General features: G+C 36.3%; 1 protein-coding gene across 3 annotated transcripts in view; it reads left to right on the forward strand.

Annotated features, from left to right (window-relative positions):
* The first annotated feature begins 435 nt into the window (after positions 1-435).
* The window catches only part of LOC126832685 (cardioacceleratory peptide receptor), a 117,311-nt gene continuing 100,226 nt past the window's right edge, over positions 436-17,520 (forward strand). For all 3 annotated transcript variants that reach the window (XM_050563550.2, XM_050563551.2, XM_050563552.1), the window contains exon 1: positions 436-589. The gene's annotated coding sequence lies outside the window, so the exon portion shown is untranslated. The remainder of the gene's footprint in view (positions 590-17,520) is intronic.

The raw sequence follows: 17,520 nt of genomic DNA on the forward strand, positions 1-17,520 counted from the left end.
TTAATACTTTGGATCAGTATGAAGATTCGTCGGTAAGAATTAGTTAATAACGCGGTAACGCTAATTAATTACCGAACCATGGACCATACATACCAAACCTTAGTTGGTGACCGCCTGACCCATTGGCATACAAAAACCAAGTAATGGTGTGAGTCAAATATACGACGTAGTAATCTGTTATAAAGATTGTATATATGTTTATATACATTTAGCGTGTTTATATTGCCCCTACTGAAACATACATTTTACTTCCAGGCGAATTCCACAATCACATACTCGTTCCATTCCATTCATATCGCTCATACGAACATAAAACGAGAATGGCACGCGAATACTGGCGGAATCGCGAAGTCACGTGCCACTCGAGTGCCACGCCTTCTGGCGTATTTGTTCGTGTGCTTGTCGATGAACGTGTAATTGGCGGAAATCGTTTGGCGTGAAAAGCGCACAAGCCGCTGTCACGTTGGTGCCGTATTGAACAAATAGTTAATAACTTTACGTACATAAATATTATCGGGATACGCTTCACTATAAACAGATTTAGATTTTATTTATCATCAAGTTTTTGGTGAACTTTATTGATATACAGGTAAGACATTAATATAATTTCTTTTAAAGCATCGTTCGTTTGTTAGTACATTATTAAATATTTATACTTTAATTTTATAATTAGTACCAATTGTTCAAAATACAATTATAAGAAACCCCTGGTTCCGTATTGTAATTGTACAGATGAACGTGTTTCAGGATAAATTTGTTGCGTAATAAAATTTATTGAGAAAATGCAATCATTCATATATACTTCCAAAGTTTTTAGCTAGTAAATAACGAACAGTTTAAGGCATATTGGGGCCAGTATACATATCACTCGCCTATGTTATAAGTGAATTATAGGTGAAGACAATGTCAAGCTTACATTTTCTAGAAATATGTATTTCTATGGAGACGTTTACACTGCAGTCGTTGTTATTAATAATTTCCAATCTAAAAATTCTATACAAGTGGTGCTTGTTAGTTCCATGATTTAATTAAAATAGGAGACGATCTGATAGCATAGCTGTATTTTAAACATGTAGCCTATTATAAGAAAACTTACTTTAGCAGTTTAACACCAGATACATTTCAATTTGTGTTTTGAAAGAAATGGCGACATTGATACTTTTCTTGATAAACAATGTCTAATTTCACACTTGGTGAGGCTCAAATATAAAGTTGAGATCACTCATGTCAAAAAAGCTGTATTGTATACGCCTTTTAATTATTTCGTAGCATTCAAAGCCATACGGGGGATCACGTGGCTAAGTGGGTAAGACGCTGGCTCGCTAGCCTGGAGGTCGGGTGTTCGATCCCTGCATTGGCCGAGAAATTTCACCCAGATTTTTCGGAGTGGTTTCCCCTTGTCAGTGATGCAGGATGGTGGGCCTGACAAGGACAGCTGTCTAGTCGTTCGGATGGGACGAAAAACCGAGGTTCCGTGTACACATTGGCGTGCACGTAAAAGATCCCTTGGCAGTTGGAATTCGATATAAGAGTAGGCCGTAGCGCCGCTGCCCGGGCAAAATTTCCTTCATAGCACACTGTATGGCGTATGCCCGTCTTCATTAGCCCAGGTTAGGAGCAGAACAGTAGGACGTTAAACCACATTTCATTTCATTTCAAAGCCATACACCCCCACCCCTTCACACATACACACACTCTTTTTCTCAATAATAACATCTGAAGTTGTTCGAGGCCTTCGTGGATCAAGAGGCCAATAGCTGTTGCTTGTTTAGCTTATGCCTAAATCCAAAATTGTTGATACGGTAACTTGGATAATAATGAATACCTGTCGGAGGGATTCGGAGTCGGTATTTCAAAGCGAGAGCCTGTAATCACTTATTTTTCCAGTGAATCGTTATATAATCTATTATGTAAAAGTTATTGGTAAAATGCGATCTGATATTTAATGGAATGCAGTATAATTCTACACACTATATTTAGTTACTCCCACTTTCGCAAATCTCATATTATAAATCTTTTCACGTGCTGTAGATGTTCCACAATTACATGAAATCCACATCTATCCACGTATTGTATAGATGTTCCACAATTAAATGAAATTTTGGGACAATCTATGTTAACATATATTTAAATCTCGATTTATTTGACGGGAGTTGTTTGAAGCCTGTTTAGATTGAAATCCATAATAATTCAATGATTACTCTGGTCGGAAATGCCACTACTCAGACAGTCCAGAAAATCGAAAAAGTTGTAGTACGTAGCTGGTACTCCAGAAACTAAGAACTTTAATGATAAGGGGGAGGGGGTGGCCGAATGGTTAGCACGTGCGCGCTGTATCATAAGGTCTGTCATTGAGTCAACTTGCTTGGTTTCGGTTACCCGGTTGAACGTGACAAGGAGTAGGGTCGCCTGTCCAACCTCGCGGATTTTCTCCGGTCCTTCGGTTTCCTCCCACTGCTAAAGACCCCTACGTGCAAGCGAATTATTGAAATAAAATTGAACCATGCTTTAGTCCCGAAATGACCTAGTTGTGTTGAGCGGACGTCAAACCCTCTCTCTCTAATGATAATGCCATCATTTTTGCCCCTCTTAACAACGAACTCACGACCAAAGTCTATTTTTTTAATATTCAGTTTACCCTGACAGATCGGGGATGGCTAAAAACTGACATACGGACTAAATGACTTGTAGGCATTTATATTTTTACGCCAAGCCCCCATGTAATCGCCTTAATCGGTGGGCGAGTAAAGTCGATTGGGTCTCTTTATTTTTAATATAATGCCTGGTAAATCTTGCTGTTTTCATTAATGGATATTATTCCTAGGATATATCACTTCCATTTATTCTATATACACTTTGATTTCTGTTTCTTTCAGTTTAAATATGATAAAATCTGGTCCTTTATTTTACTTTTATGCGCTACATCACCACTCTTTAATACAATACAGATCGTGGATATTAATATATCAACATGTGTTGTAATACCTCATATTAAAACCCACTTTCATATATTGCTTTTCTATAAATATTTTACAAAGCATTCTTTCACCTCGCCCATCATTAATTACGAAAATTGAACAAGTGACAGAGTGACTTGTAAACAGATCTTAGACGAAGAGCGTTTATCAATCGGCACTTAAATAGATCTGACCGTGGGGATCACATATAATTTAAGATCAAGAAGGTTGTTCCTTAATTCATCAGTCGCAGAATGAACGAGGGCTACGTCTGACTAACTATTGCATCAATTGTAATTAGGTGATCAAATTGCTATTTTATGCGATCTTAGTGCTATGCAACTACAGATTCTTACACTCCTCCCGCCTCTTACCCAATGTATCTTATGTAGAACTGTCATTCCATTTGTTTTCACCGACACTGTTTACAGAACTCAAGTATAATCAGTTGGATTTTTGAGTGTTATGATGAATGTTAAAAAAAAGATAATTATTTAATCTCAATAAGATACAACGTTTAATATGTGATACTTCACTCAGGCAGAGATAATTACCTTATCTCAACAAGATATAAAGTTGAAGATGAGATCTCTGCTTAGTTCAGGCACATACAGTTATATCTCAACAAGATATAATTTCCAAGGTGTGATACATACTTTGATCTTGACAGAAATTGGTTTGTATAATTTTGTCGCATTAAATTGATTTCTTGCAGATGCCTAGAAACGATAAGTGATATTATATGTTCCAGACATTTACAGTCGCATGTATAGTTTTACCAAGCATTTAAACTAAATCTTGTGTGACCCAACAGAAATGTTTCTGGGACTTCAATGCCTCTATTCTGTAAAATATTTTGATTTATTGTATGTTTGCACTGTGTTTCCGTAGGACACATTTCCTGTTGTTACAATCCTACTTTCTCTGATATCGCAAACAATTAAGGTCACCTATGTACCTTTTTAAAGTGATAGATTATTTATAAATTCACCTGATTTACACAACCAATTAACTAAATATACAAATCAATATTAAAACATGTACAATTTATACCAGAATCCTAACGGGATCCCTGACATCCCATATCTCTATAATTGAGATTGATTTAGTTTCTCAGCAGCAACCAGCAAAATAACTCAACTTTGGGATCTGGACTGTATACTGATGCTGACAGGTGGGGGTGGGGTGGGCTGGCAGGTTGGGACCTCAACTGTATACCGATTATTTTTATTATTGTCTTTTATAGTGCTACATCTTTACTTAGAGTTAATTATGACTGCTTAAAGGACAATATTGGTGCCAGTCATTATCATATATGTGTTAGAACTGGTTAAACACATTCCAAATTTTATTTTATCACAGATATCATTGCTACGATAGCTGTGGAATCAATGTTTCAACAATCGGAAGTGACGAACGCAAAAGGAAAACACGAGTTATCCCTCTATATAACTGATTGAAGTGACGGGTGATAACAGGTACATGGGCGAATTTCTGCCCACTAATAATTCCTTCGAAGACCAAAAGTTGTTGTGTGAGACTGTGAAAGGATATCTGACAATTCATAAAAAAATTGACTGTTACTAGATAAGAGAACATGAAAGAAAAAAAGAAAAAATCCGTGCATTACCATGTTTTTATAAGGATAGAATGAATAAACACGCGTGAATTACTTTTTTGAATTGTCAGATACACTCTTACAGTCTCATATAACAACTTTTGGTCTTCGAAGGAATTATGAGTGGGCAGAAATTCGCCCATATACCTGTTATCACCCGTCACTTCAATCAGTTATATAGAGGGATAACTCGTGTTTTCCTTTTGCGTTCGTCATTTCCGATCGTCAAAGCATTGATTACACCTCTATCGTAGCAATGATATCTGTGATAAAATAATATTTGGAATGTGTTTAACCAGTTCTATTACCTATGTGATAATGACTGGCACCAATATTATCCTTTAACAACAAAAGATTTAACGTATGTTATAAAAAGAAAACTGAAATGACTTTACACAAGATTATTATGAAGGGACTAAATAGCATACTTTGGCGTAGTTCTTTCGGTAACAGTCTTGTTCGATGGACATTAATAGCATACTGCCCATAGTGTCTGTTGGAGCTTGGCGCGGCGAGATTAATTTGTGGTATCTGGGGAAAAGCGGTTATGCCGTCGCACCGCTATTTTAAAGGAAACCATTCCCATCATTGATCAACGTGCAGCCGTGTTCATATATTCGTTTCTAAATATCTATTAAATTATTCTTATATTTTTAATAACTACTTATGTTCATAAAAATAATGGTGTTATCTGAACTCCAAATAGAATCCAGTTAGGTATCAGTTTTGTATATGGGACCTTCCCAGAAACAGACAAATGACGTGAACACAATCGTATCTTCTTATATAAGAAGGTTTATATACTGACATAGTCTGAACCGATGTTCTAGCCAAAGTAAATCATTCTGGATAATTATTAAAATTGTGGAAAGGTGTCCAAAATTAAAATGCAGACCAGCTGAAGGCAAATAGACTTCGGACTGTGAAATATAAAACAGATTTACCAATTTGAATTTTTTCTTCCAATCTAAATAGAATACATAATGTGACATGTACATGGCTATTATTCAAAATTAATACCATTTGTTTACACGACTAAGAGTTATATTAACTGATTTAATGTAAGGAAGGTTCGGCAACTTATATATAAATGGCTAGCCAAGCTGGAGTGGTTAAGCTGACTGAGACAATAATTCCTGGTGTATCTACAAACCAAGAAATTGTATAAGGTTATAGCCTTTCGGTTTCATAAATTATTACAAGGATAGATTAATTTAACGTTGTGATAATTTTACAGTATTTTTACAACAAAAGATCAATGGCGACATCCTGCACATGTATGAATGAAATATATCTTTATACGCCCGCATTTGCATGTGAATGTTGTATGTCGTGGTCCAAGAACGCCCGAGCAGGACGTCCGTTCGTTTTTGTTTGTGGATATCCGACAGGTCGCATGAATCTTGAAATTTTATCTATTTTTATATTCCAAAGGTCGCGGATGGGTATCTTAATATATATGTTAATAGTGGAAAGAATTCGGGTGAGTTCGGTTTTGTTGCGCATCATCCGCAACGTCTTGGATGGCTATATAGATTTTCGCTGTTTTCCACCCCCATCCCTTACAATATGTGGGTGCATAATGTGTGGTATCCACCCGTGCTGTACTCAGATAAAAAGAATAAAACAATATGATGGATGTACAATAATGAAGAGCTAATTGGTGTAGCAAACTGTTATTGGGTATGCTTTGTTTATCACAAACGGATGTTTTCAGTGATAATGATCACGATACGTGGGTATATTCTATACTAGCCATTTAAAGATCGAATTAAATTGGTCTGTCATAAACTGACCTTAAAGTCACCTTATATAAATGGAGAAAAAAGCAAAAAAAAAATAAATAAAACGAAACAAAACATTTGTTTAGGCGCTAATACTATCCCGTATTGATTATGCTAACAATTTGATCTTCGGACTCGCCCAAACACATACATATATCAATTACAAAGAACCCAAAACATCCATAACTTCGGAGTTAAAGTCTCTTCACTGGTTGCCTGTCGAACCCCGGATTCGGTATAAAGCTCTGTCATTAGTGCACCAATGTCAAAAGGATCTCACTCCCTTATATTTGTCTGAACTTTTGACAAACTATAAACCTACTCTTAACAAAAATAACAAAAATGTACTTGCTGTTCCTAAAACAAAACGAATTCAATTTGGTGATAAAAGTTTCAGAGCTGCTGCACCTCGCCTTTGGAATCAGTTACCAGTAAACATTAGAGAATTTCAAACTTTCACAATCTTTAAGTCACAACATAATACTCATTTGTTTAAACTCTAATATCCAGATTAGAAACAGGTTGTTTATGCGTGTTTTTATTGATGAGATGTTTTGTTAAAGGCTCAATACCACTCTTGTTGTAACTGAATAATATGTCCTAATCTTTATTCTGGTCATCAAATTGTACTATTTTAGATTATTTCAATTAATTGATGATACAAATTTCATCTTAACACACCTTATTTAAAAAAATTGAAAAATTCAACATAATGGTTTGAAACGTCTAACGTAAACCTTTTCAAATGAAACTTCGATTTAAAAATATTTTCGAACCCTCTGGACAAGTAAAATAGAATGTAATGGATAATTTACACAACAGGTAGGACACTTAAACATCTAGTACTTAGATAGAGATATTATTTATTTTCTGGAGCTTTCAAGCAAGCAAGAGTGTTATTGTCCCTTTAAGGATGTCAGCACATACGCTAAAACATAAAATCGTGTGTTTGGCCGTGTTTGATAGAACGAACCTAGATCCCCTTAAAATTCAATTCCGGTCCAATTTTAAATTCGATCCCAAATGTTGCACTGTACAAGTACACTGTATAACACTGAACTAAAGGGAATTTAGGGGTCGTAATAATAATATTAAATATATGTACAATAGGAACTTCTTTAATTTGGTTCAATTTATATGAAGCACAACTGCCTACTTTCCGTTTAACCATATTAGTTGGTGTAAAACGGAAGTATGGGAGAGTTGTGTTCATTCTGTTGTCAAAATATAAATATGCTGTTGGTCATTCGGTGTTCTGGTTTTCAATCAGTTTTGATACACTTCAACGAAAATGTCATCCACAACAGCCCTAATTTACAGTTTTATTGGAAACTATAAACACAAATCCCATTAAAAAGTAGCAAGGAAGCATAAAACGATAGAGCTTGTACCAAAATATCTTAAACTATGTCCATCTTAGATATATCTATAATCTAAACGCTACAGTAAATGTCAAACCGGGTTTACGGGTGAAAGACCTTATAATGCTAATCAGTCTATTTGGCAAACGTTTCTAAACGCACCGTTTACCTCTATAGGTTGAAGCTATATTTACTAAAACCAAAACACTAATCGGCTTATAATTATCTCATGTTCGTATTGATATTCAAACATTAATACAAGTATTAAATGGTATCGTGCCCAAAGAAAGGCTACATAATTCTAAAAATCAAGGCCGCGAAGGTTAAAGTGGTTGGGATTTACCCTACATTAACTATCACCGAATTTCTAGACCTCATATTCATGTACATGGAAACAATTCAATACTAAAGAGCAAATTAATCCACACATGTTCCACAGAATTTTAATTACGGTAGTATCGATCAATTTATTAAGAAATATATATGTTGCAATTGTTATGGCGATCCTCACAATAATGTCTCCCAGTTTATGAGCAGCGGACATCTTCAACAATACCCTACAAAAGGTATTCTGAAAGGTAACGCATTCAACTTGATACAAATTACTAAATTGCATGAAAAACTAGCAGATATTAAATACATACCGTTACATGTATTTTTGTATGAGTGTATTTCTGTATATCACGTATGTTGTTTGGGTTTTTATGGGTTGGGGGGGGGGGGGCTTATTTTTTAATATTTATGTTTATTGACCATGTATGTACGTAACATAAATGTTATCTGAATAAGACCAAAGCTGGGATTGTCATAATAAATAGCCGTCTGGATGCAGGGCATACTTAAATACAGTTAGTAGTGGGACAAATGCCCGAATGCTTGGTCAACAAAATTGTGTCTGTCGTGTTCGTGGAATGGACAGTTTACTTTGAAATCCTTCACGCTCCTAGTTGAGAGTCAGTCACTCCTTCTCTTCAAGAGAAGGTTTGACCTCGCTTTAACTCCGTACATCGTATCCAGCCCTTCACGTAATACCCTGCATATTTCGGCACTAATTTCTATTAGTCGTGCGCTTTCCAGCTAAAATGTTTACCTGTGATATTCGAGTTGCATAGTCCATGGTTCGTTCAATGTCAAGGTTTCCGTGGAGTTCGCCATGTTTGATTTGAGTGTGTGTGTGTGTGTGTGTCAAAACCTCTGATTGGGCGCTATCGTTCAGATGTTTGTGTTATAGGGAGATAACGTAGCTATAAGTTCGGGAATTGCCGACCAATATAGCAACGTCTATCGCGGTCGTTGCTTCAGGAAACATACAGTCACCCAAGAACAGGTCAAATCATAGAACTAGAATAGTATTTTATCGATGGTAAAAATATACTCGTTCCCTGATTTTAACGAACTCTCATACTGTAAATACGTCAAAATCTATGATGATGCTGTTTGTTATGGACAGGTTGATTTAATTCAGATCAAAAACAGAAAAAACGTCCTTGGGTAAAATAAAATTCTCACTTCGTCATAATAAAACCAGGTTAAAACGGGAGGACCAGCTGGATTAGTGTTTGGTAACATCAGTGCGGATAGAAAAAAAGAACAATTTTCGTTTGTTTATGATAAGAGTTTAAGAATTGTCACAGATTGTGCATTCATGTATTTAGTTTACTAGCCTACTATCGAGGGTAACTGCCACAAGCTGTGTGGATATTGATCACTTATAGTAAACACAAGAGCACTTGATTATTTAATTATAAATGTTTGCTTAATACGATGTGAAACGTGTTTACTATGTAACTTATTTAATCTATTACAAATATCGCTTTAACATTTATTTAGCAAAAATAACATAGATGGGTATTGAATTTCTTGTCAGCCACATATTAAACACGCGATTACTGTTGTATGGTGTTCTATTTCAGCCACTTCCCACATCGCATGTCGCCTTTGAAAAATTCGCGTCGTGGGTCGTGATACGCTTTTTCAATGTTAAGCTATTAGAGAATAACTATAAGCGACATCGCCCTTCAAAAAGCGACGCACCGCCCTTCGCTTTTTCTAAATGGATATAGTTTATAGTTTTGGTGATGAAATGTGCATGTACCAGGAGAATTCATTTGTCGATTAGTACTTTGTCTTCACTGCAGTAAATTTTGGACACAAGAATATAATTCATTTGATAGCTTTTGTGAATGGTGAATAGTATTGGATTTACAACTTAAGAACCCAGTTTGAGTGACCTGGATTTGTTCTAATTAGGTGGGATGGTTGGTCAAGTGGGTTAACGCGTGCGCTTGAAATCACGGGGTCTGTTATTGGGTCAAGTGGCGTGGTTGAGCGTGACAAGGAGTGGGGGGGGGTCAACCTGCCTTTCCCACTGCCCCGGTAAGTTTTGTCTGGTTTAGTATGACTGCTATGGGCAGACATGTTTGTAAGTGAGAATAAAAATATTTCTAGAGTTCAATCAGTCATACATATTTCTCTGAAGAACAATCAGAGCAGAGGCAGTAAGGGAATAGCCTATTCACAGATAGTAAGGGGGGTAACTAGCCCTAAACCAAGATGTTGACGCCTATGAAATTAATTTAAGAATTGCCATTTCAGAAAAGGGGCGCAACTCTTACTGGGTGACCCGAGACTAATGCACAGACTGGCTATGTACGGGATGTTGACCTCATCTATTTCATAAGGACAACAACCGTGGATCTACCTTTATTGTTCACCTGATTGTTAATTTCAATCTCAAATTACATGTACACGAAATTATTAGCCTTTATTCCATTCACGATTAAATTGTTTGATGTCACTCAGCGCCAGATATTTCCTTGTTTATTAAAATTTTAAATTACACTTTTAAATTAGGCTTCCAGAATATCTCTAAATTATTATTTTCTACGGGGGGTTGGATGGCTTAGTGGTTAGCACGTGCACTAATCATTAAGTCTGTCATTGAGTCAACTGATATGGTTTCGAAGCCCAGGTTGTACGTGACAAGGAGTAGGGTCGCCTGTCCAACCTCGTGGGTTTTCTCCGGGTCTTCCGGTTTCCTCCCACTGCTAAAGACCCCTACGCGCAAGCGAATTATTGAAATAAAATTAAACCATATGTTAGTCCCGAAATGACCTAGTTTGTGTCGAGTGGACGTTAAACCCCATTTCTCTCTCTCTATTATTTTCTACATATTTAATTAGTTTGTATAATGGGTATCCTGAGGTTAGCCCACCCATCCCTTTAATGTCGGTATATATTTAGAATTCGTTATATTATTACATTGATTACAAAACAACATGACGTTATGTAGGTCTATTTGGACATTGATACCATCAAATTACATTGTAATAACATCTTATAAGCGGGGTGGATTAGTTGATAATTCAAATGGATGAAAAAAAACCCGAATGTAGTAGCAGCGGCGAATCAGAATCATTCGATTTTGGTGGGATCAGACACGCCATCTTGAATTTGCCTCGGTGTCTTTTTCCATGAAAGTGCTCTTGTCTAATTAATGCACCTAATACCCAAGGACGTTCTTTTGTGTCATTAAAGTATTATCAAAATATTTATTGAATTCATTTACACTGTTTGGGTTTAGAAGGGCGGATACCACCAAGATTCGACAAGGCCCCATTGTGCTTGGCCCCAGGACTTGGAAGTTTTAACAACACAACACTAATTATACTTTCCTTTTTATTTAATACCGCGAATTTATTTAATACTTGACCCACGGGCTAGAAAAACGCATCTGCGGCGGTTAAACTTTCAAAATTTCCCAGGGATGGCGAGGCCCCCATACCCTGCGTGGACTTATCGATAATATGTGTGTTACCATTGCTTCATGCTTCATTATTGCTGCAAATTGGCTATAATTATGAATTATTTATAATTTCGAGCAATTGTTTTATAAGAAGTATTTTATGTCAGTTACATCCTGAGACCGGAATAGCATCTGATACTGTTATTGCTGATTTTAAAGGTGAAATATAGTGCAAAACATTTTGTTGAAGGGATTCTGTCAAACGCAAAATTTATTAATTCACATGGTGCATTTATGTAAGGGCTAAATTTCAGGTCTTTATTTTGGCTTTAAATGTTAAATAAGCTATTTTTTTATTCAAATGTTAAACCTATAATCAACTCTCAAGATCATCGGATGACACCCACCAGATTTAAAAATTTATCTATAAAATGGATAATCGAGACTTGGTCTTCAATATAGTGTACCTCAGCTACGATAATGAACCACCTACGCTAGATCTTGTCAAACCTTAAAACGCTCAGAACTTCGTTCAGAATAGAGTAATTTGAATGCATTTCAATATATTCATTTTTCATTATCTATGTTTGATCTGTTATAGAAAGAACTGATAGCTCTTTATCTAAATCTTACACAATTATACATTGTAATACCGATCCTAGTGACTGCCAATAATGTGCCCTTTGTGTTTGTCTGGGTGTCAAAACCGTGATTCAGCGTAGGTAGGACTTGACTTAGTTATCTGATTAATTGATATTGGCGCATGCTAGGACTGTTTATGAATAACGAATAATATCTGTCTATAATCAAGTTTTACAAGCGTCCAGTGAATATCATATAATTTACACACTACATGAGTTATTATTTCCTTTTATCTTGCAGGGTTTTATAGTCGATAACGAGACTCTTGATATCATACCCCGTGTTTGTGTTTATTTCTCGACAAACCGTATATATGAAGATGGCATTTTGTGCTCTCGTGATCATATGTGGGAAATATTAGGTCTGCTTACTAAGGGGGGGGGGGGGGTCTTCACATCTTCAATAGAAGACTTGATCTAGTACATCTCATCAAGGCCTTCAAGTAATACCTTACATTTTTCGTCACTAAATTTGATTGGTTGCTGACCCAGCTGGGGACCTCTCAGATTCCTCGACAGAAAATATCATCGCGAATACCCAGTCTCGCGCTTTCCAACTGAAATGTGTAGCTGAGATAATCGAGTTGTAAAGTTCAAGGTTCGTTCAATGTCAAGGCTGCTGGAATTTGTCGCTTTTCGGCTATGATAATGCTATGACCCACTTCACATTTTAGTCCAACCCTTTTTAATTTACTTTTTGTTCTTCCATTATGCCAGTATGGTTGCTTTTCTTTGGTTTTCCGTGAGTTTTTCAACCAAAGGCTGTAAACGGACCTATTTCTTTATGTGTTTGTACCATATGTCTGGTAAAGGGAGATAACTACCTAAACGTTTGGGAATTTCAGACTTATCTAGCAACTGCTAGATGTTGCATAACTCGCAGTCGTTGCTTTAGGAACATCGGATAACCGGGCACTTATCCTGATATTGATCTCAAATGAACTTGCTTTAGTGACATTTTGACAGCTTTCATCTGATTGATTTGAAATGTATACCCAGTGTTTATGTTCATGGGTCGAAGAATCATATTGATTTACAAAGATTTCCGATAAATGAAACTGTTTAAGATATCAGCTGGTTTTTATAATAACTGTTTAATAAATATTAGCACGTTTAATAATTTGAAGGTAATCAAATTTATTATTATTTCTGATAAGTGCTTAATGGGTTGTCTCTTGATCAGTTTTAGTGTATTTTAGCGCTCCCATCACTACCTACAATAAAACGAAATATACGACAACGTTGGCGTCTTAGTTTTTGCGGGTGTATGATGTGTAGTGTTGTTGTGATGTAAATGGGCATAAATGCCATGTTCCAATAGACGTTGTTGGTTTGACAATTGAGGATGCGAGTACAATAAGGTGGATAAATTCGGTTGATTTTAAATAGGATCATTTGATTTTTTCACATAAATTCATTTTTAGCAGAAGTTCTTAACCACTTGTCCATTTTTATCATTCTGATTCCTCTTATCACAGTATTTATATGTCAATTTTAGTGTTCTGGTCTAAAATTATTCAAAATACTACTCTTTGCAGATTTTCTGAAATGGCACATGTCCACATTATTTCACTAGCAGCCCCAATTATCCATGTCGCTAGTCTAGACTAAACACGTATACCAAGGGCATACCAAACTGACACTACATTAAAACAAGAAAGCAATGGAACATGTGTGACGAATCGTCGGCTACTGTACTAATCAGAGTATCAATTAAAGATAATAGACGTCCCCAACTTTCATTGATTGAATCGGTAGCTGTTACTTCGATTATGTATGAATCTGATAAAAATGAATTTATTTACATGACAACACGCGGATGTATGATTTAAAAAGGATTTTGCCAGTGACGTAATGTAATTTAATTTGGTGTCCAATGGCCATTGCATTTTTGACTAGTAAGTTTAAGACATTAAATATATGGTATATATTTTCTTTGTTTCCCTAGAAGAATTTATCTAAACATTTTCTGACAACCCACACACCCTAGGCCTATCCTCAGAAGAACCAAATATCGGTAGTGATAAATTTTCCTTGGGTCAAATGAATTACGAAAGTAATATTTGACGAGTTGACATAGTTAATTAAGTTTTACCAGATTTTATATTCACAAACACAATTGGGCGATCTTTCATAAAATTATATTGTAGATCATCCAGATCGATAATACAAATTGTTAAGTGAACTTTTTAAATTGAGGTAAGCAAATTTTGTAATAAACGATTTCATAAAATATTTGACACAATAATAACAATAGAAAGCTATATATCATTAATAATCTTTAGAGGCATTTAGTAACTTGATCGGACAATAAACTACAAAACACAATTATATGAAAAACAGCTACTACTATATCATTTGGAAGAGTATTCTCCCAATGTTATCAAGCTATCGTTATATTGATGAAAACCGAGTTTCTCACAGGACTTTTGAACAAAGCCTTTGATATGAATTATTTGTGACCTGTTTGGGACCGCTCGAATAAACTTGAATGGGTGGCCTTTTACTACTCAGAACTGACATTAACAGCTGCGTTTATCCATTTTCGTAGGATAATAATCCACTCTCAACAGGTCGTTTTCAATCTGAAGAACAATACAAACATACCATTTCATTAAATCTGTGATTTAAAAAAGAATACATTAATGTATTAATGGTGTTTTCTGTTTATAGTCTGGGTTCAGTGTGTTAATAATTGTTCATATTATTAACATATTATTGTAGGTCTATTGTTTTTAAACCCCTGGACTGATGACTTTGTTGTTGTCTAATCCATTGCTGTAGTTAGCTGTAAGTTAGATCAATGGGAAGATGAATTAACCAGCAATATTTTTGATATTGAAATGAAATGGGGTTTAACGTCCTACTGTTCTGCTCCGAACTGGGCTAATGAAGACGGGCTTTGATATTGAAGAGGAACTGGGGGGGGGGGGTATTTGAGAAGAGGTGCAATCTCCTCTCAGCCAGAAAATGAAGTAGCCGAAATAAGAAACAATGCTCTTTCTCCTGAACAGAATACAACACAAGCTCATACCAGTCCAGTAGCAGAGATTCTTACATCTGATAATCAGCCAACACAATCTGACAAGATTAGTTATGAATCATTCCCCTCCATGGACCAGTCCCTCATCAGAGCAATCGCATCCTGTTTGTAAGAGAAGGTTACATCAGTTAGCAGCTGACAAATGTAGAGGCCCTGTTTAAACTGGAATCAAGCAGAGACATTCCATCAATACAGATTAATAAATCTGATGGAAACCCACTACATTGTGTTGACTTTATAGAATGCTTCCAAATTAAGATTCACTACAAAATACATTTGAATGACAATGCGCGAATCGTACCTCACTCACACCCACAGGAGATGCTGCTCGTGTAGTCAGGAATGAGATCACAGGGCACGATGTATGCAACTGCCCTTAAAACTCTCGAAACAAGAATGTGTTCAGACAAGTGTTACAGCGAAAGCATTCATAAATCCACTCACTAGAGGTGGCAAGATGAATAATGATGGCGAGAGCTTGAGAGAGACTTTTCACTTGACATTTTCAGTTGTATAGGTGCATTAACAAAAATCAATTATACTGCTGATATCAATGCTAATGAGACCCTACGAGCAATTATCAAAAGACTTCCAGACCCCCTCATTGATAAATGGAAATCTACCGAAGCAGAACTCAGAGACAAGGGACACAATTCAACTATCAATCATATCAGCGATTTTTATCAGAAAGAGACTTCATGCCATGTTTGATCCAGATTTCGGCGATCTTGGTAGCAAAACTTTTATCAAACTTGATCACAGGAAACCTCAAGCACCTTATAAATCAGCATATTTTACACATAGATATTTTAAAGGGTCAATCCCGATAATATTTTGGATAATTAAACTGCTTAATTTTGTGTTAAAATCCCTTTAAATTCGCTACCTTAGGGCCGAGCAACTAACTCAACATATGTGATACGTTTTCAAACAACTTAAACCCGTCAGTCTTTATCTGGAAATGGAGACCGGTGTCTCAAACTGTATTATGCGGTGTCCGGATAAAACCAGACTTTTATTTTATAAAAATAATGTGTAGTTGAAATTTACCTTTCGTTATCAAGTACAGCACATGGGTCCTTCATTGTAGAGACCTCTAAAGAAACAGGGGTCGATTATCAGGTCACCCAACGAAAAAATTGACCCAAAATCTTAAAAGGGTTACGTGTCCGGATACGGAATTTTGACGTTCACGTCCAAACACCTCAATATTTTGAGCTGAAATTTTGAGGCAAGGTAAATACACCATTCCTCGATATTTTGGCGCTTAAATTTCATACGTACTCAGACTTTTATTTTTGAGACTGTTCAAATCGGGATAGTCCCTATAAGAGAACATGCCCAATATGTAACGCAGATCACAAAGTGTATGACTGCCTGAAATTTAAAGACTTATCAGTGGATGAGAAAGTAAGTAAAGCAAGAAACAATTGACTTTGCTTCTCATGTCTGAATGAAGGTCACATCTCCAGACGTTGCAGAAAAAGAAAGAGCTGTGGTATTAATGGTTGCAAGAGAACTCATCACCATTTATTTCACACTGACCCAGATTCTGATCAACAAGAGCAGACTAGCTTGCATAACCGTATGTCTTCTGTATTGGAAATGGTAGAGTAAGAAATGGAAACGTTTTAGTGTATAGCGGCGCAGGAACAACAATTATAATGAAGAAATTTGCCGAGTCATTAGGTCTATAGGAACTATATTAAGCATTAAATCTAGCAGTCGTGGGTGGAGAAGGGATATAACAGAAAAATAGTCGTAGAGTGAAGTTCTGGTTGTCCGGTGTGTACAGTATGAAGAATATGAAATTGAAGACCATGGATTAGATAAGACAGAAAGAGAGAGAGATGGGGTTTAACGTCCACTCGACACAAACTAGGTCATTTCGGGACTAACACATGGTTCAATTTTATTTCAATAGTTCGCTTGTGCTTAGGGGTCTTTAGCAGTGGGAGGAAACGGGCGGACCCGGAGAAAACCCACGAGGTTGGACAGGTGACCCTATTCCTTGTCACGTACAAATCGGGAATCGAAACTACGCCAGTTGACTCAATGGCAGACTTTATGATACAGTTCGGCCACCCGACCCCCCGAACTCACACAAGAAGAAGGCCTTATTTATTTAATCCTTGGTGTAGTGTACTCCAGCCATTTTCATGTTTAAGAAGAGATTCGACAAGGTCGTGAATTTGAACACTTAGCCAAGAAGATCCGTCTAGGATGGTACGTCATTGGTTTAGATGATAGCATACAAATTCCATCAGTTTCGTAGGGAGAGTTGATACGAGTTCGAGACACTTGGCATTCAAGCAGCTGATTGTCATTGTCGAGAGTAACCAATTTCTAAAGACGATAAAGAAGCTCTGCA

This window comes from Patella vulgata, chromosome 9, assembly GCF_932274485.2.
Source record: "Patella vulgata chromosome 9, xgPatVulg1.2, whole genome shotgun sequence".
In the NCBI taxonomy this organism is placed as follows: Eukaryota; Metazoa; Mollusca; class Gastropoda; family Patellidae; genus Patella; species Patella vulgata.